At 42.3% G+C, this 17930-nt stretch overlaps 1 pseudogene; it reads right to left on the bottom strand.

The window, feature by feature from the left end:
• LOC145076487 (putative sphingolipid transporter spinster homolog 2) overlaps nt 1-17930 on the bottom strand; it is a 101924-nt pseudogene that overhangs the window by 16277 nt on the left and 67717 nt on the right.

The following is a 17930-nucleotide window of genomic DNA, read 5'->3' as shown; positions in this document are numbered from 1 at the left end:
ATTAATAAAAAATTAGAAACACAAAACATATAAATGTGGGGGAATTAGCAAGTAACAAAGAGAACCTGAGCTACTGGAGCATTTTCATCAATGAATGGAGCTGCAAGACCTATAAAAGAAGCTTCACCAACACCAACTAACCTAAAAACAACAACATTTCAATTACACCAAAAAAAAGACATAAAATTTATGAAGGTTGATGGTGTTTGAAAGGGTAAAATGGTCAACATACATTCGACAGATAGTGATTGACCAAAAATCAACCGAAAGCCCCAACCAACTACAGCAAGTGTCCACACTGACAATCCAACTCCAATAAGTCTAAAAGGATTAATGCTGTGCTCATATACACACACACACACACAAAAAAAAAAAAAAATAAAAAATAAAAAAAAATCAGACATGTTATACTTTATCTAATGATTCAGAAAGACAGAAATTACCTCTGGGCCAAGGATGCAAATATTGGAGATGCAATAACAAGTCCAACCAGGAAAGCAGAAGATAGAATACCATCTTTAAAATTACTTAGATCGAAATCACCCCTGTAGAAAAAAAAAAGTTTAAAGAACATATGACTAATGATGTTATAAAGATAACGACTTACTGAATTCCACTACCATCTGAACACACATTAATCTCTGTACAACTTCTAGGGCTCCCATTTACACCATTAGTGGAAATTGCTCCTCGATCTATATAATTTAACATGTTGATAAAACAGAAAAACACAAGCAACCTGTGCATTGTGTGAATTCCCACGTTAGTTAGCTGGATTTTGTTTTTTTATCTAATCAAGAAGTGAAAAGGGGAAAAGAGAAGAAACATGAAGAATGTACGTGTACCTTTTGGGAGTGAACCAAGAAGGAGCAGACTCAGGTAATGGAGTTGGATCTATTGCTATTTTTTTCCTTCGTCTCTGTCTCAGTGTGAGACAAGGGTTTGAAATTTCTTGATCTTCAAGTCCCGTGTTAAGCCTTTCTTCATGTACGATTACTTTTTTTTTATAAGTGAATAGATACAGTATGATGGAAAATGTAAGTTTTTCTTCTGATTCTATGTATGATTCCTTCTCCACATCACATCTATATCCAAAACCTAAAAGATAATTTCTGCGAAACCCTTTTTTCCCACCATAGAAAGCCCGAATAAAAGTCTTCGTTTTGGTAATTAAGGTAGAGACCCGAAATTAATAATCATCAATCCGACTTGAGGAAACACACATTGATGGATTTAATACAAAAAAAAACTGGAATTTTGGCGCGGCTGCTAAAGCAAGTACTTGGATTTGCCTAAAGAAAAAAAGCTCGCCTGAACTTACAGGAAGGCTGTGACGGCCGACCGAGACGGTGATAGGTGGCGGGAGACTTCGAATCTGATCAATGTATTTTGAATATGCGGCATGTATGCAGTTTTTTATAGGTAAGGGTAAATTACAAGAATGGTCCATATGGTTTGGCTAATATGTACGCATGGTCCTTAAATGTTTTTGTAACTCGGACCATCCATGTATTTTGCTGTGTTGTTTTGGTCTTGGTCCCTAAATGACTTAAACTGACAATACTACCCTTCATATATTTTTATGCATTTATTAAGAAAAAATATTTAATAATATGTATGCATCTAATCCATTCCCTTATCATTTCCTTCATTGCCCCTAACGAGTCACCTTCACTTCGTTGCACTCTCTCACAATAGAGGTAAGATTGTTATGGTGTTTTACCATTCAAACCGATAAGAGAAATAGAAATCTCGTGTGATGATTGTTTAGTAGTGTAACGGTAGTATGGTGGTGTGGTGGCAGGGAACGATGGTGCCATTGTTGGTATTTTTAGGCTTTCCTTGAACCTTAAGGTTCGATTTGACGAACATAAACTATTTATTTTTTTAAGTTTATTGCAATTAGTGTTTTGTGATATCATAAAAGTAGTTTATTGTATCTTATATGCAATCATTTTGATAAGTTACTTGAGATAACTAGTTTATAAGTTAAGGTTATCCATTATAAACACGTGTATGAGATGCCACCTCATCACAACACATTCCACCAACACTAATCTACCGCCTGAGGCGGCGTTCACACATGGAATCCTTCGTCAAGAGAGACACGGAGAGAGAAAGAGAGAGGAGGAAGACGAAAAAGAGAGCTCCTTCTCTCTCATCATTTGTAGTCTTCACCACCCATATCCGATAGCCTAAAGGCTAGTTTTTCAGTTGATGTGTCAAACACAATATAAATAATATTCTATAATTTTCTTCACTCGTATAAACCTCGGTTAATTAATATAGGTCAAGATTCCATACTTATGGTGGTAAGATATTATTAAATTAAAAATCCAACTTATTTATATTGTAAATAAATATTAACCTGGATTACCTAGACTCTTTAATGACCGAGAATTGACAATTGACACGGTAAGTAAACATAAAAACACATAATGAAAAGGGTTATGGCTTGATAGTGTATTCTATGAACTAACTATAAATGTGTATTGAAATTGTTAATATAGGTAAAAAGATATATTTTAAAATAGTAATATATAAATTTACATAGTACAAGAGCAAAATATAAACATGTCATTGATACATTAATCCCTCAGGTACAAGCCATAATCAATTGTCATGGCCAAGTGGCATGATGGGCTAAATCATGCATACCATCCCCAGTGCCACAACTATGGTGGTTCATGGTATGTGACATGAGCAATGAACCAATCCCTTTCTTTTTCTCTCTTCATTTCCCTTCTTCTTTCTTGCAAACCTCTTCCTATTTCTCTTTTCGTCACTTCTTCGCTAGGAATACACCAACGACCATAACATTGGCTTGTGGTGGTATCGGTTGCTTACCTGAAGCTCTCCATACTTCGTGGCTTGTTGAGTATACCCTTCGGCATTAATGCAATACAATTTGACTTGTTAACATGGTATTTGTAACACTCCAAATCAGGTATTACTCTTTAGACCCTTGAAATGGAAAAGATGGCATAAAAGGTCCCTTAGTATGCGAGGCGTACTCTAGGAGTACGCTTAGCATACTAAGGATGCATGAACATAGAGGGTGGCTGCGTACGCAGGGCGTACATATAGGTACACAGGGCATACACGACAGAGGGCCAAAACCCTAATTCTCGGAAATCACACCTATTTAAACACCCTTATCAGCCTCCATAGCCTCATTTCGCCCTTATCTTAGACCAAACCCTAATCAGCCTCCATAGCCTCATTTCGCCCTTTTACACCAGAGATCCCTTGTGGGAGTGTTTTTGAGCTTAATGAGTGTATTTGTGGCCATTTTATAGTTCATTCAAGAAGAAGGAATTGCTAAGCAAGATTGGAGTGGCATTGGGCTTCAAGAATATGCATCTAGTTCACCTTGAAGAGCCTCTGGAGGTATAAAGTCTTGATCTTGCCATCTTATTCATTAGATCTAGCTAGGGTTTTCTATATTATCCCTTTAGTTGGTTTTGGACCTTCTCTTGAGAGTTGAGCAGCTCCAAAGACTAAAATAGTTAGATTTGAGCTTTGTGAGGATGCTAGATGCATAAAGGTGTTAGATTTGAGCTCTGGTCCGGTCATAGCTCGTTGGACCCTCCGGCCTGGTCTGTATCGTTTGGACCCTCCGGTCCGGTCTGTAACACCATGCAACATACATATAACACATATCACATAATCTCATACATAATACATAAGACCCTGTGGTCAACACATAATGCCACTCTAGGTAACGTATAGTGAGAAGACTCACCTCGTGTAACTCGATAACTCGGAAATCTCGAACTCGGAGAAATAAGACCTAGCCTCCGCCTAATCATATGAATAACCACTTGTCATCAACATAATTCCCAAGGCTAGACCATTTCCTCTAATCATTCTCAGGAGAGGTAAAAGACCATTTTACCCCTTACTTGGCTCAAATACACTAAAGTTGACCAAACCCTAAAGTCAACAAAAGTCAACCCTCCGGGTTACGCTGTGCGTACCAAACGTGTACGCTGGGTGTACCCGGAGCCTTCACAGAATCGGGGTACACGGCCCCTTACGCCGCGCGTACTGGGATTACGCCCAACGTAATGCCCAACTTCCTCATCCAACTCATTTAGGTCTTAAACGGTTAAGACTTTCATCAAAAATTCAGATCTGACCCTTCTAACATGACTTAATCCATTAAGTTGAATCCTTTAAGCCTTTGCATGGCTGTAAAGGACACTTTGTGCTCAAAACACCTTTCCTCTTTCCATAATGAGACTATAACTCATGCATGCCATAAGATCCACGTCCAAGACTCGATTTTTATGACTCCTCAACATATAATACACTAGAAAAGGTCAGATCTAAGCTTATGGAGACTCTTTGCACAAAAAGTCTCCAACTTTGAACCAAAAACCCTAAAAATGGTCCAAAAAGCAAAACTCATGAAGAACAAGGACAACTTTGAGCTTTTTACCTCAGGAAGGACCTCCAACCACTGTAGAACTCCGATCTACACTTGTTCTTCAACTTCTAGCTCCAACAATGGCTCCTTCTTCTCCTTCTTCACCTTGAAAAGACAACTTCAAGCTCAAAAACTCACATACAAGATAAAGCACGAATCTCAGCTTTTCAAGGTCTCTCTCTCAAGGGTGTATGGTGGCTAGGGCAAAGGACTCAATGTTCCTTTTATAGTCCAAGGCCACAAATTAGGGTTTTGCATTTGGGCCGGTTATGCTCGGCGTAACCTTGGGTACACCCAACGTACCCGGTTGACCCGTGTACAAATTAAGCGCGCGAGTACGCGCGACGTACCCCCAGTACGCCCAGCGTACTCACCCACTACATCTTTCACTTTAAGTGACTAACTAGCCAATTCTCCAAAATAGAAGGGTTATAAAGCTAACCTGGATTCCGGGCTGTTACAATTCTCCTCCACTAGAACCAGACTTCGCCCTCGAAGTCTCATGCTGCGAACAACTCCGGATGCTGCTCCCGCATCTCCGACTCTGGCTCCCAGGTCAGCTCGGACTCTCTCCGATGCTGCCACTAGACCTGAACCAGGGGCACTTCCTTGTTCCTCAGGACCTTGATCCTCCGATCCAAGATTACGATTGGCTTCTCAGCATAATTCAGAATCGCATCCACCTGGATATCTTCTAATGGCACCACCGCTGACTTATCGGCAATACACTTCCTCAGCTGCGACACGTGGAAGGTATCATGAATCTGATCCAACTCCGCAGGTAGCTCCAAGCGATACGCTACTTTACCACTCTCGCGATCACTCTAAATGGCCCAATATACCGGGGTCCCAGCTTGCTCCTCTTCCTAAAGCAGATTACTCCTTTCCAAGGAGATACCTTCAGGAGCACAAAATCGCCAACCTGGAACTCGAGCTCAGATCGCCGCCTATCCGCATAACTCTTCTGGTGACTCTGAGCGGTCAACAACCTCTGTCTGACCTGCTGGATCTGCTCTGTCGTCTGAAGTACAATCTCCGTACTACCCATCACGCGTTGCCCTATTTCTCCCCAACATATGGGGGTCCGACACCTCCTCCCATACAACAGCTCAAAAGGTGGCATATCAATGCTCGAATGATGGCTGTTGTTGTAGAAAAACTCAGCCAAGGGCAAATACGTGTCCTAACTCCCTCCGAAATCCAATACACATGCCCGAGGCATGTCCTCGAGCATCTGAATCGTCCGCTCACTCTGTCCGTCCGTCTGTGGGTGGTATGCGGTACTGAAATGCAGCCTTGTACCCAACTCCTTGTGAAACTTCTTCAAAAATCTGGAAGTAAATCGCACATCTCGATCTGAAACAATCGAGATCGGAACTTCATGCCGCGATACCACCTCCCTCACATACAGCTCTGCCAGCCTCTCAGCAGAAGAGCTCTCACTGATAGCAAGAAAGTGAGCGCTCTTCGTCCACCTGTCCACAATCACCCAAATTGCATCGACACCTCTAGCAGTCCTTGGCAATTTGGTGATAAAATCCATGGCAATCTGCTCCCACTTCCACTCAAGAATCTCTAACGGCTGCAGCTTACCATGCGGACGCTGGTGCTCGGCCTTAACCTTGCGACAGGTCAAGCACCTCTCTACGAACCATGCAACATCCCTCTTCATACAGGGCCACCAATACTCCTTCTTTAGGTCCAAAAACATCTTAGTGGCCCCGGGATGGATCGAGAACTTCGACCTATGGGCCTCCTCCATCAAGATGGTACACGCTCCGCCCACAAACGGTACCCAAATCCGGCCCTGAAAAGTCATAAGTCCTCGACTATCGGTAACGAACTCCGATACCTGCCCGATCACTGATATGCACAAAAGTACCCACTAATTTTAATATTTATAACCTAACAAACTTAGACTATCTATGCACTTATAGGCAGTGTACCTAGTCAGATTACAGTATAGCTTAGGTAAGTCGGGTGTCGATCACAAGGAACGGTGGATTAATTTAATATATTTGATTATAGGTTACAGGTCACACGAAAATAATAAAGAAAATGGTTTAATAAATCTCAAACTAACAATTAACAACTCTCGATAAACTAACAGGAAAGCACATCTCTTCAGGTACTTTGGTTTAGATAAATTACACCTTAAAAACATAGACAATTGCATACACAAATTCATTTATTCATGTTCACCGATTCCTAAAATGATTAGATTCGCGTTCACTATAACTAATCCTTTAGCAAACAAGTCAATTTAAACAGTGATCAGTTGATTAAACTAACATGCTTCCTAGTGTTCAGTTCGTATCAAGCAAGACTTGTAAATATAGTTAATCGAATTACTAATTCAATTTAACCTCTTGTTGATGGTGATCAAACAAGGCTCACACATTAACTTTCTTATTCTCAAGTTAATCATAGTTTCACATTCGTTATTCCTAGACTTATAATCTCGATGGTCATCAAAATCATAAGAGACAAGTAATCAAGCAGATGTTCATCCTACTTAATTTACTTAACAATTAACAACAAATAATTATCATTAATACGTAAGGATCTTTTAACAAGCTTGGCAAGATAAATTAAACATAAACAAACAAATTCAATATTGCAATTGGTCTAATAATCAAAGATTCATTCAAACATAAACACAAAGTAAAAGGTTTTTACACCCAAATCAGAAACTAAATATAGAAAAGTACCACATTGGAATGCTAAACATGGTCACGTTAACAAACCATATGACTACCGATATGTATCCGCTCTCCGACCCTTCCGATTTCCGCTTCCGTTAGCTTAACGAACTTCCGTCCGCCTTCTAGACCCTCAAAACGGCTTAACAGAAGTTTAATATCGACTAAATTAAGTTGGTAGTCGAATCCCCCCTCCTGGTTAGCTGAAACTCGACTTTTATAACCTTTGTAGCCGACTTACGTACGCTGGGCGTAAGTCGGATTACGCTGGGCGTACTAAGGATTACTACACGATTGAACTTATCCGAGGCCAGCCATTACGCGGGGCGTAAGTCAATTTGGTCGTTATGCGAGGCGTAATTGCTTTGGACGCGGGGCGTAATCGGTCTAGTCCAACATTTTTAATTTCGTTTAGCCTCTAAGCCCGGTTTCCGCTTCAGTCTTTTCTTTTGTGCTTTATCGACAACGAATAGCTGCAAAACATAATTCAAAGCATTATAGTACTTTTTAGTTCTAAGAGAGAATAAATAAGGTCAAAATATTGAGATAAAGTGCATAAAAATATATATAAAAATACACATATCAATCACCCGCTCCTTTTTGCGGTTCTCCGATCTCACGACGTCAGCCTGGGCCCCTCGAATGGTGTCCAACATCGGAGTCATCACTGTCAACCTCATACAAACGTCTCGAATCGGGGTGCTCTCTGCCCTACCGCTCAAAGCGTCGACTACAACATTAGCCTTGCCTGGGTGGTACAAGATCTCACAATTATAATCCTTTACCACATCCAACCATCTCCTCTGGCGCATATTCAGGTTGGGCTGATCCATCAAGTACTTCAGACTCTTGTGGTCCGTGTATATGGTACACCGAACCCCATACAGATAGTGACGCCAGATCTTGAGGGCGAAGACCACAGCTCCCAGCTCCAGATCGTGGGTGGGATACCTCGACTCATGAGGTTTCAGCTGCCTCGAAGCATATGCTATCACATGCCCCCTCTGCATAAGCACTGCTCCCAAACTGGATATCGATGCATCGCAGTACACCACAAAATCCTCTATCCCTTCTGGGAGTGCGAGCACCGGGGTTTCGCACAACTTCTGGCGAAGTGTCTCAAATGAGGTCTGCTGCTCCGGACCCCAGGAAAATGCGACACCCTTCCGGGTCATCTTGGTAAGTGGCACGACGATCTTGGAGAAATCCTTAATAAATCTCCGATAATAACCGGCCAAACCCAGAAAGCTCCTGATCTCGGTGGGTGATCTCGGCACCTCCCACCTCATGACCGCCTCAATCTTGGCCGGATCGACCAATATCCCATTCTGGTTGACGAGATGTCCCAAGAACTGAACCTCTCGTAACCAGAACTCACATTTAGAGAATTTGGCATAAAGCCTCTCCGATCTCAGAACTCCAAGGTTCTCTCTCAAATGCTCCTCGTGCTCTAGACCTCGAATACACCAAAACATCATCAATGAATACGATCACTGACCGATCCAACATCGGCCTGCACACCCTGTTCATGAGATCCATGAACGCAACTGGTGCATTGGTGAGCCCAAAAGGCATCACCACGAACTCGTAATGCCCATAACGAGTTCTGAACGCTGTCTTATGGATATCTTCATCCCAAACCCTCATCTGATGATAACTTGACCTCAAGTCTATCTTGGAGAACCAAGACGCCCCCTGCAACTGATCGAACAGATCATCGATCCTCGGCAACGGATAACGGTTCTTGACCATCAACTTGTTCAACTCCCGATAATCAATACACATCCGGTGTGAACCATCCTTCTTCTTGACAAAAAGGATTGGTGCTCCCCAAGGTGAGCTACTCGGTCGAATAAACCCCTTCCTCAACAGCTCCTGAAGCTGCGAGGATAACTCCTGCATCTCTGGCGGCGCGAGGCGATAAGGCACCTTGGCGATAGGTGCTGCTCCCGGAACCAAATCGATACGGAACTCCACTTGCCTCTCGGGAGGCACACCCGGTAGTTCCTCGGGAAAAACATCCGGAAACTCGCACACTATCAGAACCTCATCAATCGAACTTGGCCTCCCAACGGCCACTCGTGTGTCCATCACATAGGCTACGAATCCATTGCAGCCTTGCTGCAAACTCTGTCTCGCCCCTGGCAGCCGAACAAAATGCTGACCCATATCGGGTTCCCTCACCGAACACTGTATGTACTCCCCCACTAGGGTCTCATATCATCACCAACTGACGCTCATAGTCTATAACAGCTCCATATCGGCACAACCAATCTATACCCATTATAACACATACATCCCCCATCACAATCGGGACCAGATCTATCGGGAACTCCACACCGAAGATCTCAAGGATACATCCTCAAATCACATCCGTAGCATACACTGCTTGCTCATCGGCTATGGAGACTCGCAGAGGTCGACCCAACGCCTCTCGACGAATACTAATGTGCTGACTAAATGCCAAGGAAACAAACGACCGACTCACACCCGAGTCAAATAATACCAAAGCAGACACATAACTCACAAGAAAAGTACCTACACATATCATCATATAAGCACAATAACTCAACTCAAATAAAAGATAAATACAGAATACATACCAGCCACAACATCGGGCGCCGCGCGGACCTCCTCCACAGTCAACTGGAAAGCTCTCCCATGAGCCTTCGGTGCCTCGGCCTTCACTGGCCGAACCTCGGTAGCCCTAGCAGCAGGCGCAGATCCATGCGCTGATCCCTGAAGTAGCTGAGGGCACTCGACCTTCCGATGGCCGGTCTGGTTAGAATGAAAGCAAATCGAAAATCCCTTAGGGCAATCCCTCGCGATATGCCCCTCCTTCCCGTACTTGTTACATACTCTAGCCCTGCACGACCCCTCTTGACTCTTGCCGCACCTCCCACAAGTGCGACCCTTCGCGCCCCCAGATTTCGAATCAGCGGGTGTAGCCCGCTTGGTTGTCGGCTGAGACCGAGCCGGCCGCCGATCCACCGTCTGTGACTCGGCTTCCTCACTGACCTGAGTCTCCAAATCAATCTCCCTCTTCCGGGCATTTGCCTGGAGCTCAGCAAATGTCCGGTAAGTCGAGTTCGCCATGAACTCCCGAATATCTCTCCTCAGAACACACAGATACCGGCTCATGCGAGCCTGCTCAGAAGACACCTGCTCAGGGCAAAACATCGCCCTCTCATGAAACTTCCTGGTAATCACTGTAACAGAATCAATACCCTGCTTGAGGGTCAAGAACTCCTGAATCAACCGTTCCCTCTCCACCAGGAGAACATACTCGTCTCTGAACATGGCGGTGAACCTCTCCCCGGTCACCTCAGAGATCTCTGCCAAAGTGAAGCTCGCCATCACGAACTTTCACCAATCCTTCGCTCCCAAGCGGAGCTAGTTCAGAGCGAACCGTACCCTCAAGTGCTCTGGACAAGAACACATATAGAAACATCCCTCGATGTCAGAGATCCATCTCATCGCAGCGATCGGGTCCTGCGTCCCATCGAACTCTGGTGGCTTCGTGTTGCTGAACTCCCAAAACAACAACGAGTCACCTCCCTGAGGTCTGGCAGCAGCAACAACAGCAGTAGGTGCAGCCTCAGTCACTGCTCCATACCGCTCATTAAAGGTCTCAATCAAAGTGGTCTTGATGTCCCCAAACATCTCTGGAATCTCAGCCCGGATGACAGCACCCACCTCCTCATGAATCAATCGATGGATCTCCTCGCCGCTGACACCACTGCTCTCAGGTGTGTGTCGTGTCCCAATCATGATGCCTCTGAAATACAACATATAAATATAAGAGACTCGATCGAGGATACTCGTACTCGATGACGCAACCCTACTCGTCCTCCGATGCCCAAAGGATTCTTACTTGGACTGCCCACTGATCCGGTGTCTTCAGTAGTACAGGCCCTATACTACTGACCACACCGCATCAACATTCACCCCAAGTCCTCCTCCTTGGATCCCGGATCACAAGTACTCTACTCTCGCTATACATTGGCTACCCTCCGATAGACCTCTCATGAGCTCCTAACTGCTACCTACTCGCTCTCAAGGCAACTCAGCAGCAGAAATCTCCTTGGCTAAGGCATCACAAATCAGGCCACTGTAGTCCTAATATGAATACCTAGCCTACTCTAGCATGCATAATATAACATAGCATATCTCATAACACATAATGTAAGGGTACTTTGGGGATTCACCGTTCGGGCGCTGGCTGACTGTACACACTGCTCTGTTCTGGTTGTCTCAAAACCCCTTGCTCTTTTAGAAAATTTAGTTTTTATTGTTGAAAATTTCTCAAATCCTTAGTTTGAGTTCAGATACGCCCAAAGGTGCATTCGAGTCCCTCAAACCAAGGATCTGATACCAACTTGTAACAACGAAATTTTCAAAACAAATTTTTTTATTTTTCACCAACCAAGTTCACATAAAAATATTCTCAAAAATATCCAACAGTAGTTATCGAACATAACATATCCCAAGATCATAAAATCAAATCCTCTCTCTAGTGTGTACGGGTCACGCCGGCGCCTTTCTACGGTCCTCGCTAGTACTTGAAACACACAACACAACAACTGTAAGCATAAATGCTTAGTGAGGTCCCCAAAATACCGCATACAGCACATACACCACTCGAGGCTATAATACGACCCTCCGGTCGGTGTGTCTCAGTGGGACCCTCCAGTCTTGTTGCTCGTTGGACCCTCTGGTCCGGTCATAGCTCGTTGGACCCTCCGGCCCGGTCTGTATCGTTTGGACCCTCCAGTCCGGTCTGTAACACCATGCAACATACATATAACACATAACACATAATCTCATACATAATACATAAGACCCTCTGTTCAACACATAATACCACTCTAGGTAACGTATAGTGAGAAGACTCACCTCGTGTAACTCGGTAACTTGAAAATCTCGAACCCGGAGAAATAAGACCTAGCCTCCGCCTAATCATATGAAATAATCACTTGTCATCAACATAATTCCTAAGGCTAGACCATGTCCTCTAATCATTCTCAGGAGAGGTAAAAGACCATTTTACCCCTTACATGGCTCAAATACACTAAAGTTGACCAAACCCTAAAAGTCAACAAAAATTCAACCCTCCGAGTTACGCTGCGCGTACCAAACGTGTACGCTGGGCGTACCCGGAGCCTTCACAGAATCAGGGTACGCGACCCCTTACGCCATGCGTACTGGGATTACACCCAACGTAATGCCCAACTTCCTCATCCAACTTATTTAGGTCTTAAGCGGTTAAGACTTTCATCCAAAATTCAGATATGACCCTTCTAACATGACTTAATCTATAAATTTGAATCCTTTAAGCCTTTGCATGGCTGTAAAGGTCACTTTGTGCTCAAAACACCTTTCCTCTTTCCATAATGAGACTATAACTCATGCATGCCACAAGATCCACATCCAAGACTCGATTTTTATGACTCCTCAACATATAATACACTAGAAAAGGTCAGATCTAAGCTTATGGAGACTCTTTGCACAAAAAGTCTCCAACTTTGAACCAAAAACCCTAAAAATGGTCCAAAAAGCAAAACTCATGAAGAACAAGGAAAGCTTTGAGCTTTTTACCTCAGGAAGAACCTCCAACCACTGTAGAACTCGGATCTACACTTGTTCTTCAACTTCTAGCTCCGACAATGGCTCCTTCTTCTCCTTCTTCACCTTGAAAAGACAACTTGAAGCTCAAAAACTCACACACAAGCTAAAGCACGAATCTCAGCTCTTCAAGGGCTCTCTCTCAAGGGTGTATGGTGGCTAGGGCAAAGGACTACATGTTCCTTTTATAGTGCAAGGCCAAAAATTAGGGTTTTGCATCTGGGTCGGTTACGCTCGGCGTAATCTTGGGTATGTCCAGTGTACCCGGATGACCCGCGTACAAATTAAGCATGCGAGTACGCGCGGCGTACCCCCGATACGCCCATCATACTCACCTACTACATCTTTCACTTTAAGGGACTAACTAGCCAATTCTCCAAAATAGAAGGGTTATAATGCTAACTTGGATTCCGGGTTGTTACAAAGACCCTGGGGGGAGCCCACGACATCCCTATATGTTGTATGCATGACTAATTTGGTTTATGTAACTTTTATGGCTAATATGGTATATGTGATTATGTGGACTGTGTGTAGTATGCTCTAGGGAACTCACTAAACATTAGCTTACAATATGTTGATTTGTTTCAAGTACTTATGAGCCTAAGGTCAATGGTAATGCTTGATGATGGACATGCACTCTCCGACATTTGATTTGATGGGACACTCTGATATTTGATATAAAATGTTTTTGTTATGGATTTGAAAACAATTGTCATTGATATTTCACAATTTATGGGAATGTTTTGGTTAATTAAAAATGAAAATTTTATTTGGAAATTTGAGTCGTTACACTATTCAATGACTAAACACATTTTAAAGAAAGTTGATGACATAAATGGGTCAAATAAAAGTATGTTGTCATTTTATGTACTTAATACGAAACTTTATAATGTTTTAATTGAGATATCTCAATTAATAAATTGAAATATCTTGTAGATTAGTACTAGGTTAGTATATTGAATGGATTTATTTCTTTTGCTTAAATTAATGCAGATATAAATTAAAATAGTTAAAATAAGATACATTCATAACACATGCATACATGATACAACACTTAAAGTGAAATTACTGAGTTCTATTATGTAAATATAGTCAAGATTTGGTACGATGTGTTTAATTTCAAACATTTAAAGAACAAAACAAGAGAGTTACAACTTTTTCTATGAATTATTATCATAATTGTTATTAGCTTTACATCTTTCTAATTTTATCCCTAATTTTTATGTCATGTAAAAACCATAAGTTTTCAGAAAACATTTCATTTTTAACCTATTATCATTTTTAACATATTATCTGGTCATTCCTATGTGGCAAGTTACCATATCGATTTTGGCTAACATGGCTATTGACTTGAATCACCTCATCATCGCATTAGGAAAACAAAAATAAAAACATGTTGAAAAATCACACACCAATATATATATATATATATATATATATATATATATATATATATATATATATATTATAAAGAAGTTTATTCAAATGAATATAATTAAAAATACGTGAAATATTTGCACCATGTTCATTTGAAACCTTTAAAACCTTTCAACTTTCAACCAAATAATCAAACTATTCAATAGACTTTAACTAAATGACTTTTCATGTTCTAAAAATTAATAACATTTACTAATGACTTTTCAATTTCCTAATATTGTACCGATATTAGTAGGATATATAAGTAAAGTTTGCTCACAAAAGACATTTAGGGGTTTCTAAGACATTCATCTATTTAAAGGGATTATTCATTCAAATAAGAAGAGATAAGACAATAACTTTTGTTGCATCAATGATTATTGCAATTGACTTTTTTTTCTTGCAATAATAGTGGTTGAGATGACATGTAATACGAAAAAACTAATAACTTCAATCGTTAGGAAAAAAAAGTGAGAATTTGATTTTTTTTTAATCGATCGTACATTTTGTATATATCATAGATGTTTTAGAGTTTTTACGTTATTAAAATGTGTAGTATTTTTTCATAATTTTTCTTATTCATTATATATGGCAAGCATTATATGTTTGATTTATTTGTTATTTGTTATATATACATACATATATATATATATATATATATATATATATATATATATATATGTGAAGTCGTCCCTTGGATGAAGTCTTTAGTTCGGAAGTCTAACTGGAACCTATAGTCACACTCATAAACGAAGAACGTCAGTTGCGTTTCGGGAGGAGATCCTGGGTGGGCACTCCGATGGTTAAGTCGGTCGTTGTCGGAAAAGATTGTTCAGAGGGAATGATTTGAATGTTCAGGAAACGATCCGTATACTTGAGTTGTTCATACCCTTTTTGTAACACCTAAATCCTGGTATGTTCCTATCTTACCATTGTAGTTAAATAATTTGCATTTTGGTCCTTGGGCAGTACGTCGGGCGTTCCACTTGGTACGCTTAGTGTACTCATGTAAAGGTGGGACGGGATTCCGGACATGTACATTGGGCGTACATGTGTGTATACTGTAACATCCGGATTCCCAGGTATTATTTTTGTTCTTTTATTTTTGGGTGTTGTGAGGAGACTCGGCGAGTTGGCATCTAAACTAGCCGAATAGGATCACGGATGTTCATGCGGGTTCGCGTCTGGACTCGGCGTGTCCAAGGGTGGACTCGGCGAGTCCACGCTGTTTAATGAAATCCTAATTTCCAGGGTTTGGGACCTATTTAAAGGCCCTTATGGCCGTCATTTGCGGCCACAACCCCCAGAGAGAAACCCTAAGTGATCTAGAGTGCTTGTGAGGAAGGAGAGGCCATTCTTGATCCTTTTGTGGGTGTTTTTGCACGAAAGAAGTGATTAAGGCAAGAGGAGGCTGAAAGATGTGCAATTTTGGTGGTTTTTGAGCTCATAGAGATTGTATTGAGGTATTATTCTCGGACCCTCTTCAGTTTTGGTGTTTATTCTTAGTGTTAGGGTTTTCTAACCCTTTTAGAGGTTGATTAACTGGAGTATTTGGTCCCCTCTTGAGTTGGTGTTCTGGATTTGGACCCAAAGAGGTCCAGAGGCCTCAACCCTTGGAGCTTTATGAGTTACTTTGGGAGCCATGAGCTTGGGATGTCATTTTGGGGGCTAAATCACCATTTTGGACCATTTATATGTTATATATGTGCCAAGGTCTGAAATTTACGTGATTATCATGCTTAGGGAGGCCAGATCTATGATTGTATGGAACAGATCTGACCTCAGGAGTTGTATAGAGTTTGTGCATGGCATGAACTCGCTGAGTCCGAAGAACAGACTCGACGAGTAGTATGAAGATTGCCCGTTAATCACTCAGTGAGTGGACTTGCCGAGTTGGGGTATAACTCAGTGAATCAGGGAGAGTCAGGGGGACTGAGTTCAAGTGGAACTCACCGAGTTGTTCTTGAGACTCGGCGAGTTGAGTCGGGGTGGCCCTGCGATTCATGCCAGGTGGAACTCGTCGAGTCAGGGGAAGAACTCGATGTGCCAAGAGAGGGATTAATAGAGTTACTGGACACATGTGGACTCGCCGAGTCGCCCTAGTGCACTCGACGAGTCGGGTCAAAGTTTGACCGTTGACCTTGTTGACTTTTAGGGTTGAGTATAGTTGTATTTATGGGAGTATTTACTTTATGTGATTAGGCGGAGGCTAGATCATATTTCTTCCGAGTCAGATACTTACCGAGACATCGAGGTGAGTCTTCTCACTATACGTTACCTAGAGTGGTATATTGTGTGGACCAGAGGGTCTTATGTGCTATGTACGAGATTATGTGCTATGTGTTATGTGTATGTTGTATGATGTTATAGACCGGACCGAAGGGTCCAACGATACAGACCAGGCCGGAGGGCCCAACGAGCTATGACTGGACCAGAGGGTCCAACGAGCTACGGGACTGGAGGGTCCCGCTGAGACACATCGACCGGAGCGTCGTATTATAGCCTCGAGTGGTGTATGTGTTGTATGCGGTATTTTGGGGAACTCACTAAGCATTTATGCTTATAGTTGTTGTGTTATGTGTTTCAGGTACTAGTGATGAGCGCGGGAAGGCGCTGGCATGATTCGTACACACACACGCGTTGGAGATTTTGTTTGAGATTCTGGGGAGATGTTTGTGATTATAAAAATTGATACAATGTGTTTTGACAATATTTTATGAGTGAATGAATGTTTTAAAAATGAAAAATTGTTTTGAAAATTTACGTTGTTACAAGTTGGTATCAGAGCCTTGGTTTGAGGGATTCGGATGCGTCTTCGGGCGTATCTAAACTCAAACTGAGGATTTGAGGAAAATTTTGACAATGAAGTAAAAATTTTGAAAAGAGTAAAAAGAGTTTGGAGACAAACAAAGCAGAGTCGTGTGTACGATTAGCCAGCGCCCGAATGGTGAATCCCCAAAGTACCCTTACGTTATGTGTTATGAGATGTGTTATGTTACATTATGGATGCTAGAGTAGGCTAGGTATACATATTAGGACTAGAGTGGCCTGATTTGTGATGCCTTAGCCTAGGAGATTTCTGCTGCTGAGATGCTTTGAGAGCGAGTTGATAGCAGTTAGGAGCTCATGAGAATAGAGTACTTGTAATCCAAGATCCATTGAGGAGGACTTGGAGTGAATGCTGATACGGTGTGGTCAGTAGTATTGGGCCCGTACTACTGAAGACACCGGATTAGTGGGCATTCCAAGTAGGAATCTTTTGGGCAACGGAGGACAAGTAGGATTTCATCATCGAGTATGTGAATGCTCGATCGAGTCTCTGATAATTTTCGTTGTATTTCAGAGGCATCATGGTTGGGACTCGACACACACCTGAGAGCAGTGGTGTCAGCGACGAGGAGATCCGTCGATTGATTCATGAGGAGGTGGTTGCTGCCATCCGGGATGAGATTCCTGAGATATTTGTGGACATCAAGACCACATTGATTGAGACTTTTGATGAGCGTTATGCGGCAATGACTGAGGCTGCTGCAGCTGCAGCTACTGCTGCTGTTGCTGCTGCCAGACCTTAGGGAGGTGACTCGTTGTTGTTCCGGGAGTTCAGCAACATGAAACCACCAGAGTTCGACGGGACGCAGGACCCGATTGCCGCTATAAGGTGGATCTCCGACATCGAGGGATGTTTCTATACGTGTTCTTGTCCAGAGCACTTGAGGGTTCGGTTCGCCTTGAACCAGCTCCGCCTGGGAGCGAAG

This window comes from Lactuca serriola, chromosome 9, assembly GCF_051521515.1.
Source record: "Lactuca serriola cultivar US96UC23 chromosome 9, Lser_US96UC23_V15, whole genome shotgun sequence".
In the NCBI taxonomy this organism is placed as follows: domain Eukaryota; kingdom Viridiplantae; phylum Streptophyta; class Magnoliopsida; order Asterales; family Asteraceae; genus Lactuca; species Lactuca serriola.
This window is presented reverse-complemented; position numbering and strand designations above follow the sequence as displayed.